Here is a 25,159-nt window from a genome sequence, read left to right as displayed (position 1 = left end):
TAGCTGTACGACGCATCCTACCGGCCTCAACGTCTAATCTGTGGGAAGATACCCTGAGCTGGCCCAAGGCAATCCTGAGTGAGTGCGACATATGAACGCCGATATATCCTGGAGAGAGAGAGAGAGAGAGAGAGAGAGAATGTGCATCCTCTGGTCCAGTTGGAAATTTTTTACTACCTTTTAGTTTTGAGTGGTAGCTGTCTCAATTGGGACAGCTACGAATGTATATTCATTCTAAATGAATGCTGCTTCTTACAAAAAAAGTGTGGAGAGAGAGAGAGAGAGAGAGAGTGAGTGAGGTCGAGCTATGGTGGTTCCCTGCACGAGGCACCTCTAGGGCTGTTCGGGTTGCTGCACGCCCCTCCCCCCCCCCTCTTCGCAGCTGTTCTCCCTACTCATGAGACTCTTTGGCTGGGCTGTCGTGTGGCCTGTTTAGGCCTTAATCTCCTGCTGGGACAACCTGTCCAAGTCCCTTGGGGTTCCTAACTTCTGCGCACTGCTTGCTTTCTCCACCTACATTCGTCTCGCTGGTCTGGCTGTTTCCACTTCCTGTGTCCTCAGCTTCTCTCTCACTGCCCTCTCTTTTGCTGTCTCTTTTGTAACTATGTATATACCGTTCAAAGCCACATATTGTCTGTTTGTAGGAACATAATCAGCACTCTCTCGCGGGTTGTGAAGGTTACTTTGCAGGCATGGTCAAATATTTCAGGAAGTCCTTATTGCTAGAGCATTGCTTCTAGGCAAAAGATCTTAAAAGTAAGAGGAGATCTGCCACTTAATTCTATGCGTATATTTGAAATTAGTGGGATCTCTGTATCTAGCAACATGTTGTACGGTAATAGTCCTTGTAACCAACACGCTTGGAACCGACCTCATGCTTGCAGATTGCAGACACAAGGTAGAAAGAAGTTATTTATTTCTTCCCCATATGTTATCTGCCTATGATATCAGGTGCTAGCCCACAGTGGTCTGGAAGCAGGTAGTGGCACTATACTTTATTGAGGCCATTCTGGATTATCTTATTCCTTCTCCTGATCTTCTGTACAATACTAAACTCTGCTTCATTTTTTGGTGTCTCTTTTGGCCTCGATCTTTAGAGGATAAATTGATTCTTTTTTCTTCACCGTTTTGCTGCCTCAACTGCCAATTTGAATGCAGTTGGTTGTGATAACAGTCTCAAATGTGGGTTGATGAGACTAGGGAATTTTGGGGTTTATTTTTGGGTCAGTGGTATATTGAATTCATAATTATGCATAAAATGAAGAAGACCTTTTAAGAGTGTGGGATCTGACCTGCTTTGACAGCGATGAGGAGTCTAAAGAAGGCAGAGGAGCCTGAAGTGATTGCTCCTTACTTCTCCTCTTTTTGAGCTCTAAGATAGAAGCTCTCAAAGCTTGCAATCCAGAAGCATCAGCTTTGCTAGCCAACAAAGCCTGTATGGTGTAACGTAATGAATTGGTACACATTCAAATGATAAACCTGACAAAGTATCATAGCAAGAGGGGCTTCAGCATGCACCTCCATTTGCAGGAGTGTATCTGCATACTCCATCATACGATCTGCATGCTCATTGATGGCAGTTTTGACATCCTCCAGGCCTTGGCTTGACTCTTGTATAGTTGCAGCAGGTTGTGCAAAGTTTTCCAACCTTTTACTTATCAGCACATTCAAGTCACTCCTTTCTTCCTACACCACCACAACAACAGAAAACCACAAAGAAATTTTTTGAATTAAAGCAGTTCAACTATTGTTTCACTTTAAGAACTACAAATTGTAATACTGAAACGGAGTGAGTTGCTTTATTCTCACCAGTTTCTTCATTTTATCATTAAGGTTGTCAATTTCTAGCAGCAAAGATTTGTACGTTTGCTGAAAATTCTGCTTCAGGACCAAAACGAGTCAGTTGTATCTCTTCTCTTTTTTGAATATAGCAAAGAACAAGATGCAGTATTTGAGTACGAGTCATACAATAGTCAAATAGTCAGTAAACAACAGGAACATGATGTATATGATTAATCAAGACTAACTTTATAGATCCCCCCCCCCCCCCCCTCTCTCTCTCTCTCTCTCTCTCTCTCTCTCTCTCTCTCTCTCTCTCGTTGTACATAGACCCTTTAGTATACCTAAGGATCACATGTAACTCTCTCCGTCCATCCGTCGCTGATCCCCTCTCCGTCCATCACTGATCTCCATCGACCGTCGCTAATAGTCCTTTGCTGATCGTATGCTCATCGCTCATCTCGCTGATCGTCTGTTCTAGCTTGTCAGTTCGTCGTTCGTCCAAGCAGTTACCGTCCCTCAACCCGTCACTAAACAGTCCAGGTCGCCGTCGACCAGTAGCAGCAGCAGCTCGCCACTCAGTTCAACCCAGTTAGGGCTCATGCCGTCACTTTAGTTTAGTTAGGGTTCGTCAGTTAGTCTTCTCCGACCCCACGTAACCGCAGGCCGGCTGAACCCCGGGCCCAGTATGGGGGTTAGCTTCAGCTTTGGGGGTACTCAGATATGGCCAACTCTTTCCTCGAAAGCCCCCTTAACACCATTAACCTCAACCAAGGCACAATATGCGACAGTGACAACCATGATACCCTCTCCTTTTGCACGCAACTACCAACAAGAAGGTTCAAAGCGACCCATCATTGGACAACATGAACAGATTTTTATTTGCAGCAAACAGTCAGAGAGTCAAGGCTGGAGCTGGCAGAAGTAAAGGCTCAACTTCAGGTTATAGAAGGGCCTGGCAAACTGGCAGTGATTGATGAGGTTGTGAAGTCTTGTAAGGCTTCCCCCCTACCCCCCAGTTAGTCTCCACAGTCAAGGATTTAGTTCATAATGAAATATGGACAGCCAAATAGGAGGTCGTTGGGGGACTCCTAGAAGGATGGTACAAGGAGGAGGACTCATTCAGTGATACCTTATCAAATGTCAAAGCAGCCATGCCTGACAACATTGACCAGGATGACAAGTCTGATAATTCTGATGATGATGGTGAAGCTAGAACAGTCTTTATCACCCAGAGTAAAGGTCATGCTGTCCTTAAGTTTAATTCACGAGATTTATGACTCAAGATTTTACGACAATCCTACAATCTGAAAGGTACTAAGCTCTGGATAGCGGAGGAATTCACAAGGGCTCAGCTGAAAGATAAAGCAACGGAATTAGCCAGAGTTAAGGCTGCCAAGAAGGATGGTAAATGGGCAGTGTACCGTGGAGGAATAACAATCATTTAGGAGTTTCAATCAAAACCAAAAGACTCTTAGTCTTAAAATGATGTATGGCCGACTATATGTTTTCCCAAGACATAATCTAGGTACTCTAAATAAGTGGAGTTGCTTTATGCACTCTCACGGAGCTGCCATGAGCTCTCCCTAAGCTGATGTATTGGATGGCTTTTCTATTGTCCCATAGACCTTTGGTCTCCCGTGGACATTAATAGACTCTCTCTCTCTCTCTCTCTCTCCCCATTCTTATCCCAGCTAAGCCCTCTTCCACTCAGCCTTGACCAGCTCCTCTACTGCTTCCGCTTAGCTCAGCCTGCCCCTCTCCTACCTCCAATTAGCCCATGTTCCACTTCTGCTCATCCAAGCCTCTCCAACAAGTCCCTTTTCTAGCCAATCCACAGTGCCCCTCCCTCCCCTTGTTCAGAATCCCCTTTTACCCCAACAATCTAGGGGGAAGTAGTTGACATGTTGGTGGACAATACCTCAAGATGCATAACCCAAGCATCCACATCCAAATTGATGTCGAAGGGACCAAGTTCCAACCCCCAATGACATCCCATACAAGCAGACCGATGATTCAAACAAGTCTTATTCAGCAGTGATGTCAACACCGAGGCTACTCAACACCTTACGGAAGTCGTACAAATGCAATGTGAGTTATCTCACATGCAAGAATGTATATTTTCACTCCAGCAAGAAGTTGCAGACCTCAAATCACATCTGCTACTAATGTGGAGAAGAAATAGCTTCCTCGTAAGTTTCTTCAGGAAGGAGCAAGGGTGAGGCTAATATCCACACCTACTTGACATCCTAGTTATGTGGTTGTATCCATCTGGAGCCCCCCCCATCTTGGTATGTTTGCATCACGAACCCAAAATCCACTGGATTTGTGCTAGAAGATGAGTGCCCCCTACTGCAAGAGAAAAGTCCTCCAAGGCTGCTCTGAAACAACAAAGGTTGTTCTTGAGGGAGGCCTCTAGGAGCATTGCTATGTCGTCTGAAGCTCGCTGTTGTGAAGTTCTTTGTTAGTCCGGATGATCCACTACTCAGAGAAACCCATTCAATGTAGGGTTTTGTTCAAGAAGCTCTAGTAATCTTGTCAAATGCCTTCTCAAAGTCAAGCAAAAGGGTGGTTCAATATCCTTGGCCTTCCTTGGCCCGTTCAATAGGTTGCCAAAATGAGAAGATGATGTTTAAGACGCTCCTGCCCTGCAACAAGTCTGAGCATCATATATGAAGTTAGGAAGAGTGACAAGCCTCCCTAGGGAAATGAGATTCCTATCCCCCTCCCTTGGTTATACGATGAATGACCCCCTCTAAGAGATAGAGAAACATGGTATTGCTGCCATAAATCTCCTAGAAGGCTGAAGTGATGGCATCCCCTATAGAGTTCCAATGGGTGATGAAGAAGGAAGGCGTATGCCATCATCGCTTGGATATTTGCCTCTTGGCAAGGGATGAAGTGTCATGAAAGGGAAATCCAACTAGGTCCGCATATCTACTATGAATATTCTAGGCATGTTCTCCCAAACTTTCTGCTAGGCTTTGCATTTGGGTGGGGTGGAGGCCTTAGCCTATTAGAGAGAAGAGTAAAAATCCATAGCAATCTACATGACTACAAGTGGATCTATATAATAGGACTTTATTTGTCTTGGAACATTGCTTGTCGATGAGCTCGTGCTCTTGGAGAAGGAGGGCGTTGATCGGCCCATGAGTGACCGAGGAGTGAAGCAGGTCTCTGATGACCTGCTTCTTGTGATGGGTAGCGATCCCACCTAAATTGTGGACATTGTAGCTCACAATCCTTATTGGAGAAAAAGGACTGGTGGGAAAGTATTATCTAAGAGGACATGGGCCCATTAGGAGTGTAGAAGGCAGGGCGTTGCTTGACATATATCAAAAGATAGATGGGTACTCCACTAGAGAAATAAACAGCTCTAGTGAGGAGGCTTGATTCTCCCACACAGAAGTTCAAGTAGGTGGCTTCAAGCCCATATTTGGGCTGTGTAGCCTAATTATTGTTGGAATCTTGTAATGGTATCCTTGTCGTGAAGATCATGAAGAGGTGGGTCTCCAACACTCTCAAAGTCTGCTTCGATGTCCTCCACCTCTAGAAGGGCCCCCCACTCTCTGCAAGGACTACAAAGTAATTTCATGGAGATTGGAATAAGAGGGTGGAGGTATTGGGGTGCCATAGGGGAACAAGGTCATTTGCGACCTTGCATTACCCTCCGAACTAGGGCTGATGCCCAAGGAGGTCGAGGAGGTGGTGGAGGCTAGCTAGAAGAAACCTTTGTCAAGTAACTTGATGTCCCTAAGATGGGACACCTGGTCCGAAGAAAGCTCTACGAGGTGCCAATCACAAATATGTCTTCTCAAGAGATGCGAGACGAAGAATCTGTCTTCTTGAGAGATGAGAGCTAAAGACTGTGCTAAACAAATTGTATCCATGCTCCACAATGATGTCCTCCATAAGGACCCTAAGCTTGTCTTCCAAAGATAAGATGGAGCTAGAAGGGGACTAGCTAAATGTAGGAACAAGAATGGAGAAAAGTTGTGAACACAAAAGAACAAGAAGTGAACACAAGTGAACTCCAACTGAAATGTTCAAATGAAACAATACAAGTACTTGGTATATATAGTACCCAAGTACTGGTCAATCATATAGTTGACTTATGGCCTACAACACCATATCATTGTAGATATCTATACAAATCCCCTCTCAATGATATGGTTGAAGTACTCTGGAGTCTATTCCTAATCATAGTTTTTCCATATGTTAGCATACGCATATGTCATACGGGTACGGAAGTATGATTGGAGTATGGTTCAGCCCTCAGGGCTGAATCATACGTGACCGTAATTTTACCCCAAAATTACTAGGAAAAGATACATTGTACACATTCACTTGAGAGAGAACTACAAAACTTTCAACTTCACTTTTATTAATTTTAAAGTCATGAATCATGAATCATCATTCATAGAAGAGTCCAGGGACTGGATTCTGTCATTTGATACATAGTGATAGACACCAAAACATCATGATCAATTATCAAAGGTAGCAGGTAGTAGATACTAGAAAAGTGAAAGAAGCCTGTAGGCTGTAGGTACTACACCAAAAAGTCAAAGGCAAGCTGGAAAACATCATATAACAAACTGAAAAGGCTGCCAGCCTGCAGGCTGAGCCTGCAGGCTGGCCACAGCCAGGAAACAAAACTGAAAATGCATCACAACTGATGAGGCTCAAGCCTCAAGGTGCATCCTCATCATGTGCCTCATCCTCATCATCATCAGCATCAGTGCCATCCTCCTCATCATCCTCATCCTCATCACTGTCAATCTCATCTACCTCGCCATGGGACTCCAAAATACTGGAGCTGCCTTGAAGCTGCAGCAACATTCATCCTTCCTGTAACAAGAGGCGCTGGTCTAGCTGAAATCTCCTCTTCTCCCTCTGTAGTCTCTTGCAAAGCAAGCAGCCTCTCATCATCCTTCTCCTTGTTGATCATTTCCAAGGTCACTTCTATCTTCTCAAATCCCCTTTTCTTGATTTTGGAGATCGGTCGCAAATTAGTATGGCTGTATAATGTCCCATGCGAGAGCACTCGAATAGCCAATGGCTGCAAATTTGGAGTGTGAGCCCCAAATGTCTCCCACGACTTCACCCCTTGGTGCATCCTCTTATCATCCTTTGCAATTGCCCGAGCAAATGTGCGTGACATGGACTTGTAAACATCAAACTCATCAAATAAGATACCCTACCTCTCAACATCATACTTCGTGTATTGGATCTCCAAACGACGCCTTCTAAGGCTCCAATGCCAAAGCTCCACAAGCCAAAGCTCCACGAGCTACAACACTAAGTCAAAGCAACGCACAAACAGTGGCTCGGAACCTGGCAACCTGTAGCGACGATCGACCTCCAGCAACTACTCCAGCACGACGGGCAGCACACGGCAGCCGCCTCTCCATTAAAGACTCTCCAACAAACTAAGGAGCTCCAAGGCTCCAAACGAACGGCTCCCTACAACACAACCCATCAACTATACCTCACCATCGGCGGTGGGAAGGAACTCACCTACGGGATCATCGACCATAGTGGGCTCCAACACTCTAAGCTCCTGTCACAGGCCAACAGCAGCAACTCTAAGGCCAACGCCTTGTCTTCCAGTTCTCCACGGCCAGCTACGATGCTCAGCACCTCCTTATCACCATCTGGATTTTTCTCTCCAAATAGGATGGAGAACAAAAGTTTCTGCATATGTAAAGGAGAGTGCATCATATCCCACCTATTAATACACAAGGCTCTGACATCAGCCAACTTGGAGGAGTCTCTGGCATCTATAATCTGTATCTTCTCCACCATTCGATTAGTGAGCTCATATACAAGTCCCACGGTAGCCCCTTCCCTATCAGCCAAACGAAGGATCTTCAAAATAGCTGCACATATCTTCACTATGACTCTTGCTTCCTGCCAAAACGAGGCACCCAATACAATGGAAGACACCTGTTGTGCTTTCACAGTGCGTGATACTTTCTTCCTGCAGTACTCATTATTCACAACCATACGACGCAAACCATTGTAGACTCTGTCATCCAATAAGTTTGCTAACACGATAAACATGTAAGCAAACTGAGTCTGTACAAGTTTCACTAATTCCTTCTTGTTGAAAGTTCTATATAAAGCTAACACGGTGTGCTTTCGAGTAACAAATGTCACAATCATGTTGGCATGTGCTAACAATGGCTTCACCCAAGCAAGCTGCCCAATGTCCTCAAACAAGAGATCAAGGCAATGACGTGTGCATCTAGTATAGAAAATATGGGGCCACTCCTCCTCTACCAATTCTCTTGCTTGCACACAGTTAGATGCATTATCCATGCAAACCTGCGCCACATTATCTGGACCAACGTCAAGAATGGCATCTTTTAATATTCTAAAAATGTATTCCCTCGATTTATGCTACCCACTAGTATCCACATACTTCAAGAATACTGAGCCAAAAATGCATGAGACCATGATATTAATGATAGGCCTACGCCGAGTGTCAGACCAGCCATCACACACTATGCTACATCATACTTTTTCCATTTCTCTCGAAACAGCAGCAACTCTTGATCTATGCATACCACCTCATTTTTCAGCTCCGAAGTGCGCAAGGCTTTATAAGATGGAGGCTTAAAGCTAGGCCAAGCTTGGCCAATTGCACGGACCATTTCCAAAAAATATGGACTCCTCACCTTCCAATGAGAAACATCCTCTACAAAGAAAAAGCGCCAAAGAGCAATGTAGGCATCCTTCCGTGCCTGGGACTCCCATGCCTTGGCCAAGGCCTTCCTTTGACACCTTTTGTTTCTTCTGTTTTGGTTCATGTGTAGATGCACTTGCACTTGCAGCACCACTCTCCGAGGCATCTCCAAATCGACCACATCTGCATCAAGCTCTTCTGCAAATCTATTTCTACTTGCCTTTGCTTGCAACCTTCTGCAAGTGTCTTTCACATTTTCAGGGGGGGAGGAGCAAAGGTCAACCCCAAGGCCTGTCAGCCCAAGAAAGTGTGCTCTTATGCGGGTAGGTCCTCCATCCTATTTGTGAGGGCAGTACTTGCATTTACAAGTGAATTGGCCCTTTCCCAATGGCTTTAGTGTCTCCACAAATTCCCTTTCTTCTCCTTTCTTTCTTCCATCTGAGAGAGAGAGAGAGAGATAAAAATCTGAAATTTAGACTGAGAAGAAAACTTCAAGACTCAAGACTTAAGTTTCAACTTTCAACAGACATGGGAGAGATAAGAGGGAGTGCCTTGGTCCTCCTTCAAATTTCAATCAATTCCTGAATCCTGAGGTTACACCGTCAGTAGTCACGACTCACAGAGCTGGCTGCTGAACTTTGAGGTCTCTTGAAGGCTTCAAGGTTGGCTAGTTGGCTGTACGGCTGACTGGCTAGCTGGTTGTACGACTGTACAACTGGCTGGTTGTATGGCTGAAGGTTGCAGGGTGAAGTTGCAGGTACATTTGCAGCTTGTGGGTATCCCATTTTGCATCATGTCGACTCTTTCAGACAGTTTTGGCAATTTGTCCGAGGGTGACAAGCTGGATGGACCAAACTATGCCTTGTGGTCATTCATGCTTAAGAACATCTTGGTTGGTAAGGGCATGTGGGATATTGTTAGCGGGGATGAGGTGAGGCTAGCAGGCTCATCTACATCCAGCACGGCTTCTCCGGGTCGACTACATGCAAACAGTCGTCTGCTATAGCCCCTCTTGTTATTCCCATAGCATCGACGGAGGAGCAGAAGAAGTTTGACCGCCGCAATGCCCAAGCGATGTTTTTGATTGCCACAAATGTGAAGAGGCACATTATGACGACTATCAAGTCGTGCAAGGATGCAAATGCAACATGGGGAAGATTGGCAAACACATATCATATTAAGAATGAGGCAAGGGCCATTGCCTTGACAAATCAACTCAAGGATCTCAACATGTAGGAAGGCCAGGCCATCACTGATCATATTGCCAGGATCACTGATCTATGTGATCAGCTCGCAAGTATTGATGAGGAAATAGAAGACAAGAAGCTCATCTCTATTACTCTCAATAGCTTAGCGCCCTCATATGGCACATTTGTCACTTCATTGACCATTGTTCTCAGGGCAGCCCCACTCTCATTTGATGAGTTAGTTGGGCTTTTGTTGCAAGAATAGAGATGCTCAAATTTTGCCCAAGCCTCTCGTTAGGGTGAGCAAGCGCTTGCCATGGGTGGAAAGGGCAAATTTCAGAAAAAGTTTGAGCCAAAACACAGCCATACAACTCAGTGCAAGTAGGGGAATGCAAGCAATTCAAGAAAAATTCAGAAAAAGGACAAATGCAACTATTGCAAGAAGCCAGGACATTACATCACAAAGTGTCAGAAAAGGATTGCCAATGAAAAGAAAAGGCAAAGGGACAGCCCTAGCAGTAATTTTATTGCCCCCACTGAAACTCGTGCTTCAGATGCATTTAAATGCTAAAAATCAATCAAGGGATGCTTCCCTTGTTGCAAGTGATACATGGTATATCGACAGTGGTGCTACTAAGCACATGACTCCTCGCCAGGAGTGGTTTGAGAGCATCACACCTGTTCATGGCAGACAGGTTACATGTGCCAATGATGCTTCTCAAGACATCATTGGAGTTGGGCACATTCCCATTCAGCTTGATAATGGGAAAGTTAAAGTATATCCGAGATGTTTGGTATGTTTCAAGTTTGAGGCAAAATGTGATTTCAGTTTCAAACATTGCCCATGATCAACATATGTTGGTCGAATTTCAGGATAACCAATGCAGGATCAAGGATCCAAAAAAAGGGTATGAGGTTGTAGCAACAGGCACATATGACAGAGGCGGGTATGAGGTTGTAGCAACAAGCACATATGACAGAGGCTTATACAAGCTTGATGCTCAGCCTTATGATCAGAAGGTATTGGCTGTATAGCAAACACTTCCCAGGCTGATTTATGGCATGCCAAGTTTGGACATGTCCATCACAGGGCATTGTCCTACTTGTACAACAATAATATGACTCACGGAATGCCAAAATTGCAGGCAAATGAAGTGTGTGAGGGGTGTGCACTTGGCAAATTGCATCGCTTGCCATTCAGTAAACAAGGCAAGAATTGGGTCAAGGCAACCAGAGTGTTGCAGATAGTGCACAGTGATGTATGTGGCCCCATGACTATTCCCACACATAGAGGAGCAAGGTACTTTGTGACCTTTATAAATGACTTCTCCAGGTTCACATGACTTTTTCTCATGAAGGAAAAATCTGAGGTGTCCTATTGGTTTCAAGAGTTCAAAGCTATGGCTGAGAACCAAACCAATTCTAGAATTGGAACACTCAACTCAGATAGAGGGGGAGAGTACATGTCACATGCATTCCAGGGATTTTGAGCAGCATGGGATTAAACATCACTTGACATGCCCTTACACACCACAGCATAATCCACTCTCTGAGAGGAAGAATCGTACTCTCATGGAGATGACGAAATGTATGCTGAAATTCAAGAGAGTCTCAAAGGCTTTTTAGGGAGAAGCAGTTGCGATAGCCACTTATATTCAGAACAGATGCCCTACCAAAGCTTTATTTAACGTGATTCCATTTGAGGCTTTGTATGGCTTTAACCCAAAGGTTAGTCATTTCAGAGTTTTTAGCTCAGTGGCATATGCTTTGGTTCCAGATGCACATCGGACAAAGCTTGATGACAAGAGTGTCAAATGCATTTTCGTGGGATATAGCACTGAAAGTAGGGGATTTAGGCTTTATAATCCCGCTACCAAGAAGGTAATAATCAGCAGAGATGTTCTCTTTGCTAAGAATGAGTGCATGCAGCCCGCTAGTGCAGACTTGCCACGATGACACCCCTTTGGACATCATCCAGTTTGAGGATGATGAGATGGAGTCTCTTGATGCTTCCCCTTCTATTTCTCATAGTTCAGATGGCTTGCCACATGTTGAGGATGGCTCTCCCTCAAATGTTTCAGATTTTCAGACAATTATTGAGAATAGACAGCCTCATGTTTGGAGGCATTATCAACGTCGTGAGGCCACTAAAGATGTTGATGCAGCCGTGAGTGGTATAGCAAAAAAATCTATTCCACTTTGGGCAAGGTTGACCATTCAAGATGCTAAGGATCAGCCTACTTTGGGGAAAACCAAGGCCAGCACTCAGAAAAATCAGAAAAAGGTCAATTTTGCTTTGATGACCTCAGTGATGGAAGCTGAAAATGAGCCTCAAAGCTTCAAAGATGCTTAGCATAATCCGGCATGGCAGAAAGCTATGGAAGCTGAGATTAAATCCATTGAGAAGAATGCCACATGGGACTTGGTTGATGCGCCCATTGGAAAAAATGTGGTTGGCACGAAATGGATTTATAAGGTGAAATACCATTCAGATGGCACAGTTGAGAGATACAAATCCTGTTTGGTTGCCAAGGGGTATGCACAAGAGGAGGGGATAGATTATGAGGAGACTTTTGCTCCAGTGGCCAAGATGACCACCATTCGTTCTGTCATCTCTCTTGTTGCGTTTTATGGTTGGTCAGTGTACCAGATGGATGTCAAGACCGCTTTCCTCAATGGAGATCTTAAAGAGGAGGTCTATATACATCAGCCCCAAGGTTTTGAGGTGAAGGGACAAGAGCACAAGGTATGCAAGCTCAGGAAGGCTCTATATGGGCTGAAGCAAGCACCTCGTGCGTGGTATCAGAAGATACATCAGTTTTTGCTGTCCTAGGGCTTCGTAAACACTCATACAGAGACAAATCTGTATGTTCGGCAACAACAATCAGAATTGGTCATGTTGGTACTATATGTGGATGACATCATACTCACTGGCAGTGATTTGCAGCAAATTATAGCAGTGCAGTCCTTTTTATGTCACAACTTTGACATGACAGATTTGGGCCTATTGCATTATTGTCTTGGCATTGAGTTTTAGCAGACCCATGATTGGATTTCTATGTCATAGACAAAGTATTCGAAGGGGTTATTGCAGAAATTAAAAATGGAGAACTATAAGCCTGTGGCTACTCCATTTGAAAAGGGACTCTAGCTGAGTAAGCATGATGTTGCTGAAAAGTTTGATGGCACTTTGTACAGGCAATTGGTTGGCAGTTTGATATATCTATGCTCCACACAGCCTGATATTGCCTACGCCACAGGGCCTTTGAGCCAGTTCATGCATTGTCCCACGATCACACATTGAAATGTAGTAAAGAGGATTCTCAAATATGTCCATGGCACTCTCTCTCTTGGCTTGCATTATGCTTCAGATTGTGATCTAGGGCTAAGTGGTTTCACCGACTCAGATTGGTTAGGGGATATTGACGACAGACGGTCCACTACTGGCTATTGCTTCTCATTGGGTTCAGCCTGTATCTCATGGCTCAGTAAGAAGCAAGAGCGAGTCTCTCTTTCCTCCAGTGAAGCAGAGTATAAAGATGCAAATTCAGCCACTACGGAGGTAATGTGGTTAAGGAAGCTTTTGCATGACTTGCATCATACACAGGATGGCGAAGCAAACTCTATCTTTTGTGACAACCAGAGTTGCATTGCCATAGCCAACAATCCTGTCTTTCATGCTTGCATGAAACACATTGAAAATCATTATCATTATGTACGGGATTGTATTTTTGATGCCTTCACTATTGTCCATCTGAGGACAATGTGGCGGATATCTTCACCAAAGCCATGTCAACAGATCTTTTCTTACGACATCAACATGGCTTGGGGATCAGAGACATTCTCACAATGTCAAGGGGGGTTGTGAAGTGATTCACAATGACATTGTTTTCGTATACTCCCATAGGTATTTGTGCAACCATGGTACTTTAGGTACTGTAGGGTACACCTGAGATGTTTCCAGGGTACTTTCAGCCATATCTTGGGGGGATTTGTAAGAGATTACAAAGATATGGTGTTGTAGGCATAAAGTCAACCCTATGGTTGACCAGTAGTACTTGGGTACTATATACCCCAAGTACTTGTATTGTTTCATTTGAACATTTCTATTGGAGCTTTCTTGTGTGTGCACTCTTGCTCACTTGTGTTCACAACCTGTCTCCACTTTGTTCTTACACTTGTTCTTACACTGCACTGCTACAATTTGCTGAGAATTATTGCTAGTGAGTATGATGTCATCAACATAAAGAACCAGCAAGACCAGATCTGATTTCTGTTGCTATACATATAAATTTGGCTCTGTGTGAGTGTTCACAAAGCCCTGGGACAGCAAGAACTGATGTATCTTATGATACCATGCACGAGGCGCTTGCTTCAGCCATACAAGGCTTTCCTGAGCTTGCATACCTTGTGCGCTTGTCCCTAAACAACCAAACCCTGGGGCTGATGCACGTAGACCTCCTCCTTGAGATCCCCGTTGAGGAAGGCGGTCTTGACATCCATCTGGTACATTGACCATCCATAAAACACAGCAAGAGAGATGACAGAGTGAATGGTAGTCATCTTGGCCACCGGAGCAAAAGTCTCCTCATAATCTATCCCCTCTTCTTGTGCATACCCCTTTGCAACCAACCGGTCTTTGTACTTCTCAACTATACCATCAGTGTGGTACTTGATTTTGTAGATCCATTTTGTGCCAACCACATTCTTACCAATGGGCGCATCAACCAAGTCCCATTTAGCATTCTTTTGAATGGATCTAATCTCAGCTTCCATGGCTTTCTACCATGCTGGATTGCCTTGAGCATCCTCAAAGCGTTGAGGCTCAGTTTCAGCTTCCATCACTTGGGTCATGAGAGCAAAATTCACCTCCTTCTTGGCATTCTTAGTGCTAGCCCTGGTTCTCCCCAATATAGGCTGATCTTTAGCATCTACAAGTGTCAACCTAGCCCATCTAGGAACTGAATTCTCAGCTGTTCCGTTGGGAATAGCGTCTAGAAGTGCATCTCGAATAACATTCTTTGCACAGCACTGATAATGCTTCCAAATATTGGGCTGTCCCTCCCCATGAGGTTGTTGCAAATTTGAAACATTCAAGGGAAAATAACCCTCACAGTGCTATACTCCACAAAGATGAATCTAATGCTTTTATCATCAAGCTTAGATCGATTTTCAGCTGGTACCAAAGCATATGCAACAAACCCAAACACTCGTAAATGATTCACCTTGGACTTGTATCCATAAAATGCCTCAAAAGGTGTCCTATCAACCAATGCTTGTGTAGGGCAGTGGTTTGGTTCTCAGTCAATGCTTTGAACTCCTTAAACCAATTGAACACTTCAGATTTGCTTTTCAAGAGAAAGAGCCAAGTGAACCTGGAATAATCATCAATGAATGTGACAAAATACCGATACTCTCTATGGGTTGTGACATTCATTGGTCCACAAACATCGCTATGCACAATAATCTGCAAAACCCTTTGTGCTCTTATTGAACCTGGACCATCCTTTTGGAACGGTAGGCGATGCAACTTTCCAAGAGCACAAGCTTCACACACCTCTTGAGCGGGCTGCTGTAATTTTGGCAATCCTTCAACCATATTATGATTATGCAAATATGCCAAAGCTCTGTGATGTGCATGACCAAACCTGGCATGCCATAAATCACCTGGAGTAGAAGAAGAGACAACCATAGCATGCTGATTATCGGGCTGAGCATCAAGCTTTTAAAGACCCATGCTAGCCTCATAAGAACCGGTAGCCACAATCTCATACCCTTTCTTTGAATCCTTGATCTTGCATTGATCATTTTGGAATTCCACAAGCATGTGCTGATCATGAGCCATGCATGGAATAAAAACAAGCTTTTTTCTCAAGTCAGGAACATATCAGACATTACGGATATACTTTTTCTTTCTTGAATCCAAAAGATGAGAACATCTCCCACTCTTGTGATGTCCTGAGTGGCATCATTGGCACAAGTAACATGTCGGCCATGAATATGTTTGATTTCTTCAAACCACTCTTTCCTATGAGTCATGTGCTTTGATGCACCACTATCTAGATACCAAGTATCTATGGCAGTAAATGAAGAATCCCCAGATGAAGCAAGAGAAGCATCATGTGCAACTAAATCCCCCCTAGCACCAAAGCTATCCTGAAATGCAATAAACACATAATCCTTTCCCTCTTGTGCAAAGTTTGCATGAGACGGTGAAGCATTGGCATTTTCAGATGGTACCACATAATTACTGCTTGTGCCTTGCCTCTTTTTGTCATTGGTAATCCTTTTCTAGCACTCAGTAATGTAATGACCAGGCTTCTTGCAATAATTGCATTTGCCTTTCTTCACCTTTGCACCTTTATTAGCATTCCCTGCATTTGTGTTTGCATTCCCCTCCTTCTCAGGCTGATAAGCATGGCTGGTCTTTTTCTAAAATTTACCCTTTCCATGAGTGGCAAGTGCTTGCTCACTCGAATGGGATGAATTGGAAGTCCGCATTTCTTCCTGTAAGAGCAAGTCACCTAACTCCTCAAAACTAAGTGGAGCAGCCTTGAGCATAATAGTCAAGGAAGTAACAAACATATCATATGAGGGTGCCAGACTATTGAGGGTGATAGAGACAAATTCCTTGTCTTCTATATCCTTATCAATAGCTGCAAGCTCATCCGAATGTGAGTAATCTTTGCAATATGAAGTAAAATAGTTTGACCTTCCTGCATGAACAAGTCATTGAGTCTTTTATTCAAAGCAACGCTTCTTGCTTCATTCTTCACATTCCACATACTTTTCACTCTATCCCAAGCTCCCTTTGAAGTCTTGCAAGACTTGATAGTGGACTTAATGTGTGTCTTCACAAACAATGCAATCAAAGGCAAACGCTTGGACATCCCTGCGATCAAACCTCTTTTGATCTTGCATGGGAGCAGTAGTAGAAGACCGAGTGGTAGTGGTCGAAGTGGATGATGCACTCATGCTAGACCCAGCAAGTCTAGCCTCATCACCATTCACAATGTCCCATAAGCCCTTTCCAACCAAGATATTCTTGAGTGTAAATGACCACAAAGCATAGTTGGGGCCATCCAACTTGTCGGCCTCAGTCATGGTCCCAAAGTTCTATGAAAGAGACATGATACTGGCTCGAGAATACCTCAAATAAATCTGCAAAGAAAGGCAACAAATGGGCACCTGAAATGCAACTAACTGCTATGCAATCGCTTCAGTGGCATATACTGATAGTGGCTGCTCTGAAATAGTAGTAAATTTGTCCCAAAAACTGCTTGCACTAAGCCCAATCCCTACTGAGATAATAAGTGCAAAAATCTGCTCAATCACAATCCCCTTCCGGGATACAAAATGCAATCAAGCACTGTACTTCTGCCCCAAAAAATTGCAGCCAAACAATGGCCCAAATGCAAAGTACTTCTGCCCCAAAAACCGGCCAAGCACTGGCGCAAATTGCAATATTCTGAAGCACTTCACGTGCTAGATTGCAATTTCAACTGCAAGTAGCTGTCAATGAGTCCCAAGGTTTATAAATTCAAGCTCAGTAAGCACCAAAAAGGCTTGTTCCAGCCACAAATCTTGCACCCACCAACACAATGGGAATCCAAATGCAAATCTGGAAGAGATGCAAACAACCTGTAGAAGTTGTACCCACTAAAAACAACTGCCCAAAATAGCCTCAAGCTGTGTAACAGTTCAAATGAACAATGTACCTTGCAATGCACTTGCAATATAGGCAAGAGAAGTTCTCGAAACTATCCTGGAATTGAAAAGAGTCCAGATCTGAGCAAAAATTCCAAAAAATGCTCGGAATCGCCTTCTGACAAGTCGTACGGACTCTTGGCACTGTCACACAGCTATCCGTATAGATTCGTATGGTCGTACGGATGTCCGTACAACTATACGGTTAAAATTTTGCAAAAACCCCCCCCAATCCGAAATGGTGCGGGACAGGTTTGTTTGTTTGCGGGCAGCTCTGAAATTTTGAAAAGACCTCAAAAAGTCAAAAAACAGCCGCTAGGCTGTTTCTGGCGATGAAACGAGGCACCGGACTGAACTAGAGCAAAATGTGGGCTGCCGGGGTCGAATGCGAGCTATGGGAGCTGAAACAGAACAGAATGTGGGCAACCAAGAACAAAACTAGGACACCAAGCTTGCGGGAGTCTTAAAGCAAGCATGGGGATGGACTCTAGTGATGAAACGAGGCACCGGACTGAACTGGAGCAAAATGTGGGCTGCCGGGGTCGAATGCAAGCTATGGGAGCTGAAACGGAATAGAATGTGAGAAGAACAAAACTAGAGCACCAAGCTTGCAGGAGTCTGAAAGCAAGCACGGGAATGGACTCTAGTGACGGATGGTCTGATACCACATGTAGGAACAAGAATGGAGAAGAGTTGCGAACACAAGTGAACTCCAACTGAAATGTTCAAATGAAACAATACAAGTACTTGGTATATATAGTACCTAAGTACTGGTCAACCATATAGTTGACTTATGGCCTACAACACCATATCATTGTAGATATCTCTATACCAAAGTCATACCATTGAGCAATCTCCTCTTGGGGAGCGATAGCAAGCTTTCTCTTCTTGGGCTCTTTCGTTTCAACGAGAAACATGAATCTTCTTGGGCTCTTTGAGTTTAATGACATTTGGTTGATGTTGTTGGCTCTCTGTACAGACCTACAGGCTGCGCATGCATCTTTGGATACTTCATGGGAGATCCTGGTGAGCATATCAGTGTGGCATATTTGGAGGTCCAAATGTACAAAGGTTTTGGATGGTTTCACCCCGCAAATACATTGGCTAGTATCTGGGAAAAAAGCGGTACACACCTTCGTAGCCATTTGAGGGACGATATAGTCTTCATGAGCAGCCTCAACCAGGAGGAAGGTTTTCTTCTTGAGGGAGTGGAGCGCCTCCTCATTCTTCTCAAAATCCCCACTAGCATTTTCACCTATAGGAGTTTGATTTTACCTTGTTTGGGTTTTGTTTTCTCATGCCTTGCATGATATACTTTTCCCTTGAGTTTTACTTGCGGAGTTTCATTCATACTTAATAAAAGTCTCTTTTTTTGGAATAAAAAGAAGTCATACCATGGGGCAAGATCATTTACAAGATCATTGCCGGATCAAAGGTTATTTGCATAATGGTTGCATCCCTCCCAATATGGCTTTGTTCCACATCGCCATATCACAGATAACATTGCCAATGCTTATATTGGGATTGAATATGCCAAATACACACAGCAGGATGTTCTACTCTTGCAGGTAGATATTGCAAAAGCCTTTGACACAGTTCAATGGGATTTCATCTCGCAAACTATGCGAGCTTTGGGGTTTGGACAAAAAATGCAGCAGGTTATTTACTGGCTTTACAGAGATAGCAATGCGGCTCGCATTCTTTCTGGGGATATCTCTGATGAGTGGACTCTTCGTTGTTTGGTCCGCCAGGGATGCCCTCTCAGTGCTTTATTGTATGCCATTGCTACTCATCCTATGCTGTAATATATTGATCATCTTGTTGCTACAGGATCACTTCATGGCTTGGAATTGGATGCTAATCGCAACATGGTTGCTCAAGCTTATGCTGATGATTCTTTCTTTACCCCGAAGAATACGCTCCATGATCTTGGTGCTTTGATGCAAGCCTTCTCTGTTTATGGTTTGGCAGCTGGTCTTCATGTTAATTTTCAGAAGTCTGAGCTGCTCTCTATGCATTCCAAAGACTGGCATAGTCTATTATGGCCCGGGGACATCATTCCACCCACTCAGTTTGTTCGTCATCTTGGTTACCCTTTGGGGTGGGAACTCACTCGCCGACAACAAACTGATTGGGTTTTGGCTAATCTTTGAAAAAAGCTTGAGTATTGGAAATTGGCAACTTGGCCTTTGCACGTTCGTCTTCGAATAGTGCAGTCCATCCTTGTGGCATATATTCAATTTTACTTGCCATTGATCATGTTCACTAAGGCATATCTTACATCTTTCATGTCTGTCTTTATGGAAATATTCTGGCGATCCAAACATGGCAGAAAAAATCTCAAGTTGCTTTCGATGCATCACATTTTTTCTCCCAAGATGCATGGTGGATTGAACATCACGGATATTCATGTGCATATTCTTGCCCACAGGGGTAAAATGTTGCTGCAATTTCTGCAAGGTGATCAGCCTTGGGCTCTTATGATTAGGACTTTGGTCACTCATATCAGTATTTCTGCAGTTGGTCATTGGCAACTCGATCACTAGGATTTCTTTTTTGGCTGAACTGATGGCACTTTGCCTGGCTACCCTTTTGTCTCGTGCTTACTTCTTGACTGGAAGCATGTTCTTTCTCATCTAGAATGGAATGGACGGCAATCTTTGCTTGGGAATTCTTTGAGAGCTAAAAGCATTCACTGGTCGAAAGTCTTTCAGCCTCCCTTGGCTTTACAGAAACCTCGACGTTCCTACTTTGTCTCGTTTAAAGGCATCACCTCGGTTGCTGATGTTATAGAGATGCTAGTACTATGCTTCCCTTTTCTCTAGCAACTATTACATATGGATTGGGCTCTCATTATTGTCCTTTGTGGCGACAAATTACTTCTATGCTTTCACCTTTTGTTCCGATTCCTCCTTTGGAACTCTAGGACCGGCTGGAAGATTGGACTTTGACTTCTCCAATGTCCTCTTCTCGTCCTTTGAGGCTATCTCAGATTATTGTACCTGCATTGTATAAAATCCTTTTGCCTCAACCTTGGGTTTCAGTTTGTTTGGCGAATGCATCGCCCAACCAAGTGGTGGAGGAAAAGATTACAGCAACTTTGGGCCTATAAAGTACCGCTTCGGCAACAGATTTTCTTTTGGCGAGTTCTTTTGGGAGTGTTTCCATCTGGACAGTTATTAGCTCATTGACACATTGCTTCTGCACTGTGCCACATATGTTGTGCTTCTTCGGAGACTGTGCCTCACTTGTTTTGGCATTGTCTGTGCTCTCGTGAGTTTTCTTATCTACTTCGACAGTGCCTGCGAGTGAGATTCCCATTTGTTCCGTTTGGAAAGTTCTTCTGGCCATTTGGGTTTCATCCATCCAAACCGGAGTTTCATCTTTTCTTCGTTTGGGTTCGCTACTGGGCACTATGGACTTTATGGACATATAGGAATTGTAAAGTCTTTGGTGATTCTACTTTCTCTTTGTTTGGCTTTTTTAGGCGTTCTCTGCAGCAATCTTTCTTTGATTGCTTGCAGACCCGCTGCATAGATCATGAGGTCTTTTTGGAATATACTAAAATTTTTAGTTGATGTAATTGTAGCACCTTATTTTGAGGTTGCTACTCATATAATATAATCAATCAAAGATTTCACAAAAAAAAGTGTGTGTGTGTGTGACAAATGTGAGTGTGTCACCAAATGATTAGGTGCTGGACATGCTTAGGAAGAAGTTGGAATACTGGAAGTTGGCCAGCTGGTCATTACATGTGCCATTACATGTCTGCTATCGCATAGTTCACTCGATTATCGTTGCCTATATCCAGTTTTAGATGCCCTTGGTAATGTTTCCCATGTTTTATGCCTGATATCGTGGAGATTTTATGGCAGTTATGCTATCGACGAAAAGCACTCAAGCTGCTTTTAGTGGATCACCTTTGTTGACGTAAAATGCATGGGGATGTCACTCGCTCGCTTTCTACTTGGAGGCACCTACTTTCCCACCTTAAATGGAATGGCATGGATACTCTCGTAGGAAACTTCTTGCATGCCGAGAGCCTTCATTTGTCGAAGGTGTTCACACCTCCATTGGCTTTGTAGGATCCTCGCCATTTTTATTTTCTTTGATCCAAAGGAATTTGCCTTGTGGATGATGTGCTTGATGCTGCAGGTATGGTGATCTCTTTTTCCACGAGCTGTAGTATGCTTTGGGACAACAGTTTTGGGACAACAGTATAGGCCCCCTCCTATGGCATTTATTGTCATGATGCTCCATGACTTTTAGACAATACCTCATCTTGAGATTCTTGGCCACCTCAAAGACTGGGTTCTCCAATCGAATGATCATGTTTGCCATGCACTACCATTGGCTGATATCATGGTTGCATCTTTGTATAAGGTTTTGCTGCCTCCTTGGGTTTCTCTTCATGCCAATCGCATTTTGTCTATGACACCACCCTCTCTTGGTGGTGGCTCTCTTGGTGGTGGCGGAAAAATTTCCTCACATTGCGTTTCAAAACTCCCTCTTCAGCAAAAGTTTTTTTAATGGCAAGTTTGACTGAGGTTCTTCCATCTGAACCGGGCTTGCATCGTCGTCACATTGCTCCTGCCAATTGTAGACAATGTCAGTCCTTACAGGAGTCTATGCCTCATCTGTTTGGCATTTCCTTGAATCTCATGATGTCTTTCTTTTGCTATAGTAATGGCTTTAGGCTCATTTCCCAAATGCTTGCTTTGGCAGATTGGCAGCAATTCTGGTTGTTTGTTTTTCAGCCTGTAAGTAGGGATATGATCTTGTCTTTTATTGGGGTCATTATTGGGCACTATGGACCCTATGGAAGAATTGTAACCATTGGGTCTTTGATGATCCTTCCTTGGCCAAGTATCATTTCTTTTGGGCATCTCCACGGCAATCCTTTTATGATTGTCAACATGTACAGGATCTTGATTATCCTATTTTCTTGTCATATAATGATATATTTTGATGTTTGTAGCCGGATGTTCCCTTCTTGGGGACTAGTTTTTGTTGTATAATGACAAATGAATTCCTCTTTCAAAAAAAAAACAGGTGTGTGTGTGTGTGTGTGTGTAAGTGAGAGAGTAGTGAGTGAGTGAAGAAATGGGAGAGCATTTGTGTTTGTATGCGGTGTGTAAGTTTGAGTGAGTGGAGTGAGTGAGTGAGAGAACTGAGAGAAGAGGTGGGTTGAGAGGAGTGAGAGTCAGAAGGGGCAGCAAAAGTGGGGGGGAAGGGGCTGGGAGGCAGAGTGGAACAATTCAAGGGACGTTGGACGTTGGGTAGGAAAACAAGCAAGGGGAGGGGGGGCGGATTAGGTGAGGAAGAGGAGGCTACTGAGAGGGGCGGCTAGAGGAGGGATGAGCAAGGAGGAAGGGACATAGATGACCTTGATCTTCTAAATTGGATTCCTTCTCCTCTTATACACCTACACCACCAGGTAGGCCTTCTTGAGCTCAAGGTTGTCCTTGGCTGAATCTTTCCGCCTTGTTGATGAAAATCAGCTTCTTCAGGTCCGTTGGGAGGCATCTATGGTATAGGTGAACTGATTTATCATCTTCTCTAGGTTTTCTTTAACCAAGATCTCACATGGCTCTGACGCCATGTGACAGAATTCACCATGCATGCACAATGCACATCAGTGGAAGCAACCTTTTACCAATAACAGTTCACACAAGGGATAGAAAGAAAGAAAGAAAGAAAGTTTATTAAAGTCTTTATAAGACCGATGGGTCTATGAGACTGTGAAAATCCTGATACAACGAGCTGTGGTAGTGGAGCTACTAAACGAGCGTCCATACCAATGCAAAAATGCAAAATGCCAAAAATGAAGAATGGCAGTACTAAGTCCTAAGTACAACATAGTGATGTCGGTGGTCGACTATATATCAATCTCAGCATCATCATCAATATCATCATCATCCCCAGCAACAGCAAGATATCAGGATGGATGAGGCAGTGGAGGCATGAAGTCGGCAATAGAGTGTTGTCGGCCACTCAGAGGTGCGCAGGCTAGCACGTCTCTTGGTCGTAGCTCTACGTCTAACCAGGGCTACTGTGACCCCCGTCGGTCGCGCTCCAACTCTAAACAAGGAGGGGATGTCTCCAAGTGTGATCTGTGTGTCGACCCTCTATCTAAGCTGTTGGGTCACGGGTTCTGGGTCACGGTCATGTCGAGGCCTCGTCTCGTTGGGATCCATGTCGATAGAGATAGAAGAAACCATGTAGATCTGAATAAATGCCTTCCATCAGGCTGAAACTGAAGCTCCACTGCAAGTACAATATTTGGAAAGCGCTATTGACATGAGCTCAAATGGTGTTGATTCTTTGTGTATTTGCAACATTAAATAGGCAATGAAGGCAAAGCCGATGGGAAAGTTGAACATTCGCCCAAAGGATGCTACGTGATTGGGCTGGCAGAATCTTGACGCTTTGAAACTGAAACTCATAGCAGCAAGTATTCTATCAAAAACCTACATCACCATTAGATTATGAGGAGACTTTTGCTCCAGTGGCCAAGATGACCACCATTCGTTCTGTCATCTCTCTTGTTGCGTTTTATGGTTGGTCAGTGTACCAGATGGATGTCAAGACCGCTTTCCTCAATGGAGATCTTAAAGAGGAGGTCTATATACATCAGCCCCAAGGTTTTGAGGTGAAGGGACAAGAGCACAAGGTATGCAAGCTCAGGAAGGCTCTATATGGGCTGAAGCAAGCACCTCGTGCGTGGTATCAGAAGATACATCAGTTTTTGCTGTCCTAGGGCTTCGTAAACACTCATACAGAGACAAATCTGTATGTTCGGCAACAACAATCAGAATTGGTCATGTTGGTACTATATGTGGATGACATCATACTCACTGGCAGTGATTTGCAGCAAATTATAGCAGTGCAGTCCTTTTTATGTCACAACTTTGACATGACAGATTTGGGCCTATTGCATTATTGTCTTGGCATTGAGTTTTAGCAGACCCATGATTGGATTTCTATGTCATAGACAAAGTATTCGAAGGGGTTATTGCAGAAATTAAAAATGGAGAACTATAAGCCTGTGGCTACTCCATTTGAAAAGGGACTCTAGCTGAGTAAGCATGATGTTGCTGAAAAGTTTGATGGCACTTTGTACAGGCAATTGGTTGGCAGTTTGATATATCTATGCTCCACACAGCCTGATATTGCCTACGCCACAGGGCCTTTGAGCCAGTTCATGCATTGTCCCACGATCACACATTGAAATGTAGTAAAGAGGATTCTCAAATATGTCCATGGCACTCTCTCTCTTGGCTTGCATTATGCTTCAGATTGTGATCTAGGGCTAAGTGGTTTCACCGACTCAGATTGGTTAGGGGATATTGACGACAGACGGTCCACTACTGGCTATTGCTTCTCATTGGGTTCAGCCTGTATCTCATGGCTCAGTAAGAAGCAAGAGCGAGTCTCTCTTTCCTCCAGTGAAGCAGAGTATAAAGATGCAAATTCAGCCACTACGGAGGTAATGTGGTTAAGGAAGCTTTTGCATGACTTGCATCATACACAGGATGGCGAAGCAAACTCTATCTTTTGTGACAACCAGAGTTGCATTGCCATAGCCAACAATCCTGTCTTTCATGCTTGCATGAAACACATTGAAAATCATTATCATTATGTACGGGATTGTATTTTTGATGCCTTCACTATTGTCCATCTGAGGACAATGTGGCGGATATCTTCACCAAAGCCATGTCAACAGATCTTTTCTTACGACATCAACATGGCTTGGGGATCAGAGACATTCTCACAATGTCAAGGGGGGTTGTGAAGT

The 25,159-nt window shown here is 43.9% G+C and overlaps 1 pseudogene across 1 annotated transcript in view; it reads right to left on the bottom strand.

Moving 5' to 3' along the window:
* LOC147886863 (uncharacterized) overlaps nt 1-25,159 on the bottom strand; it is a 69,582-nt pseudogene that overhangs the window by 10,868 nt on the left and 33,555 nt on the right. Inside the window, exons 12-14 of the transcript XR_015543219.1 lie at nt 1,810-1,869; nt 1,519-1,686; nt 1,293-1,433 (exon numbers count right to left, since the gene is read on the bottom strand). The product of XR_015543219.1 is annotated as an uncharacterized LOC147886863 (transcript). The remainder of the gene's footprint in view (nt 1-1,292; nt 1,434-1,518; nt 1,687-1,809; nt 1,870-25,159) is intronic.

The sequence above is a fragment of the Dipteris shenzhenensis genome, chromosome 23 (genome assembly GCF_047967505.1).
Source record: "Dipteris shenzhenensis isolate YYH24624 ecotype China chromosome 23, Dip_SZ_1.0, whole genome shotgun sequence".
In the NCBI taxonomy this organism is placed as follows: Eukaryota; Viridiplantae; Streptophyta; class Polypodiopsida; order Gleicheniales; family Dipteridaceae; genus Dipteris; species Dipteris shenzhenensis.
This window is presented reverse-complemented; position numbering and strand designations above follow the sequence as displayed.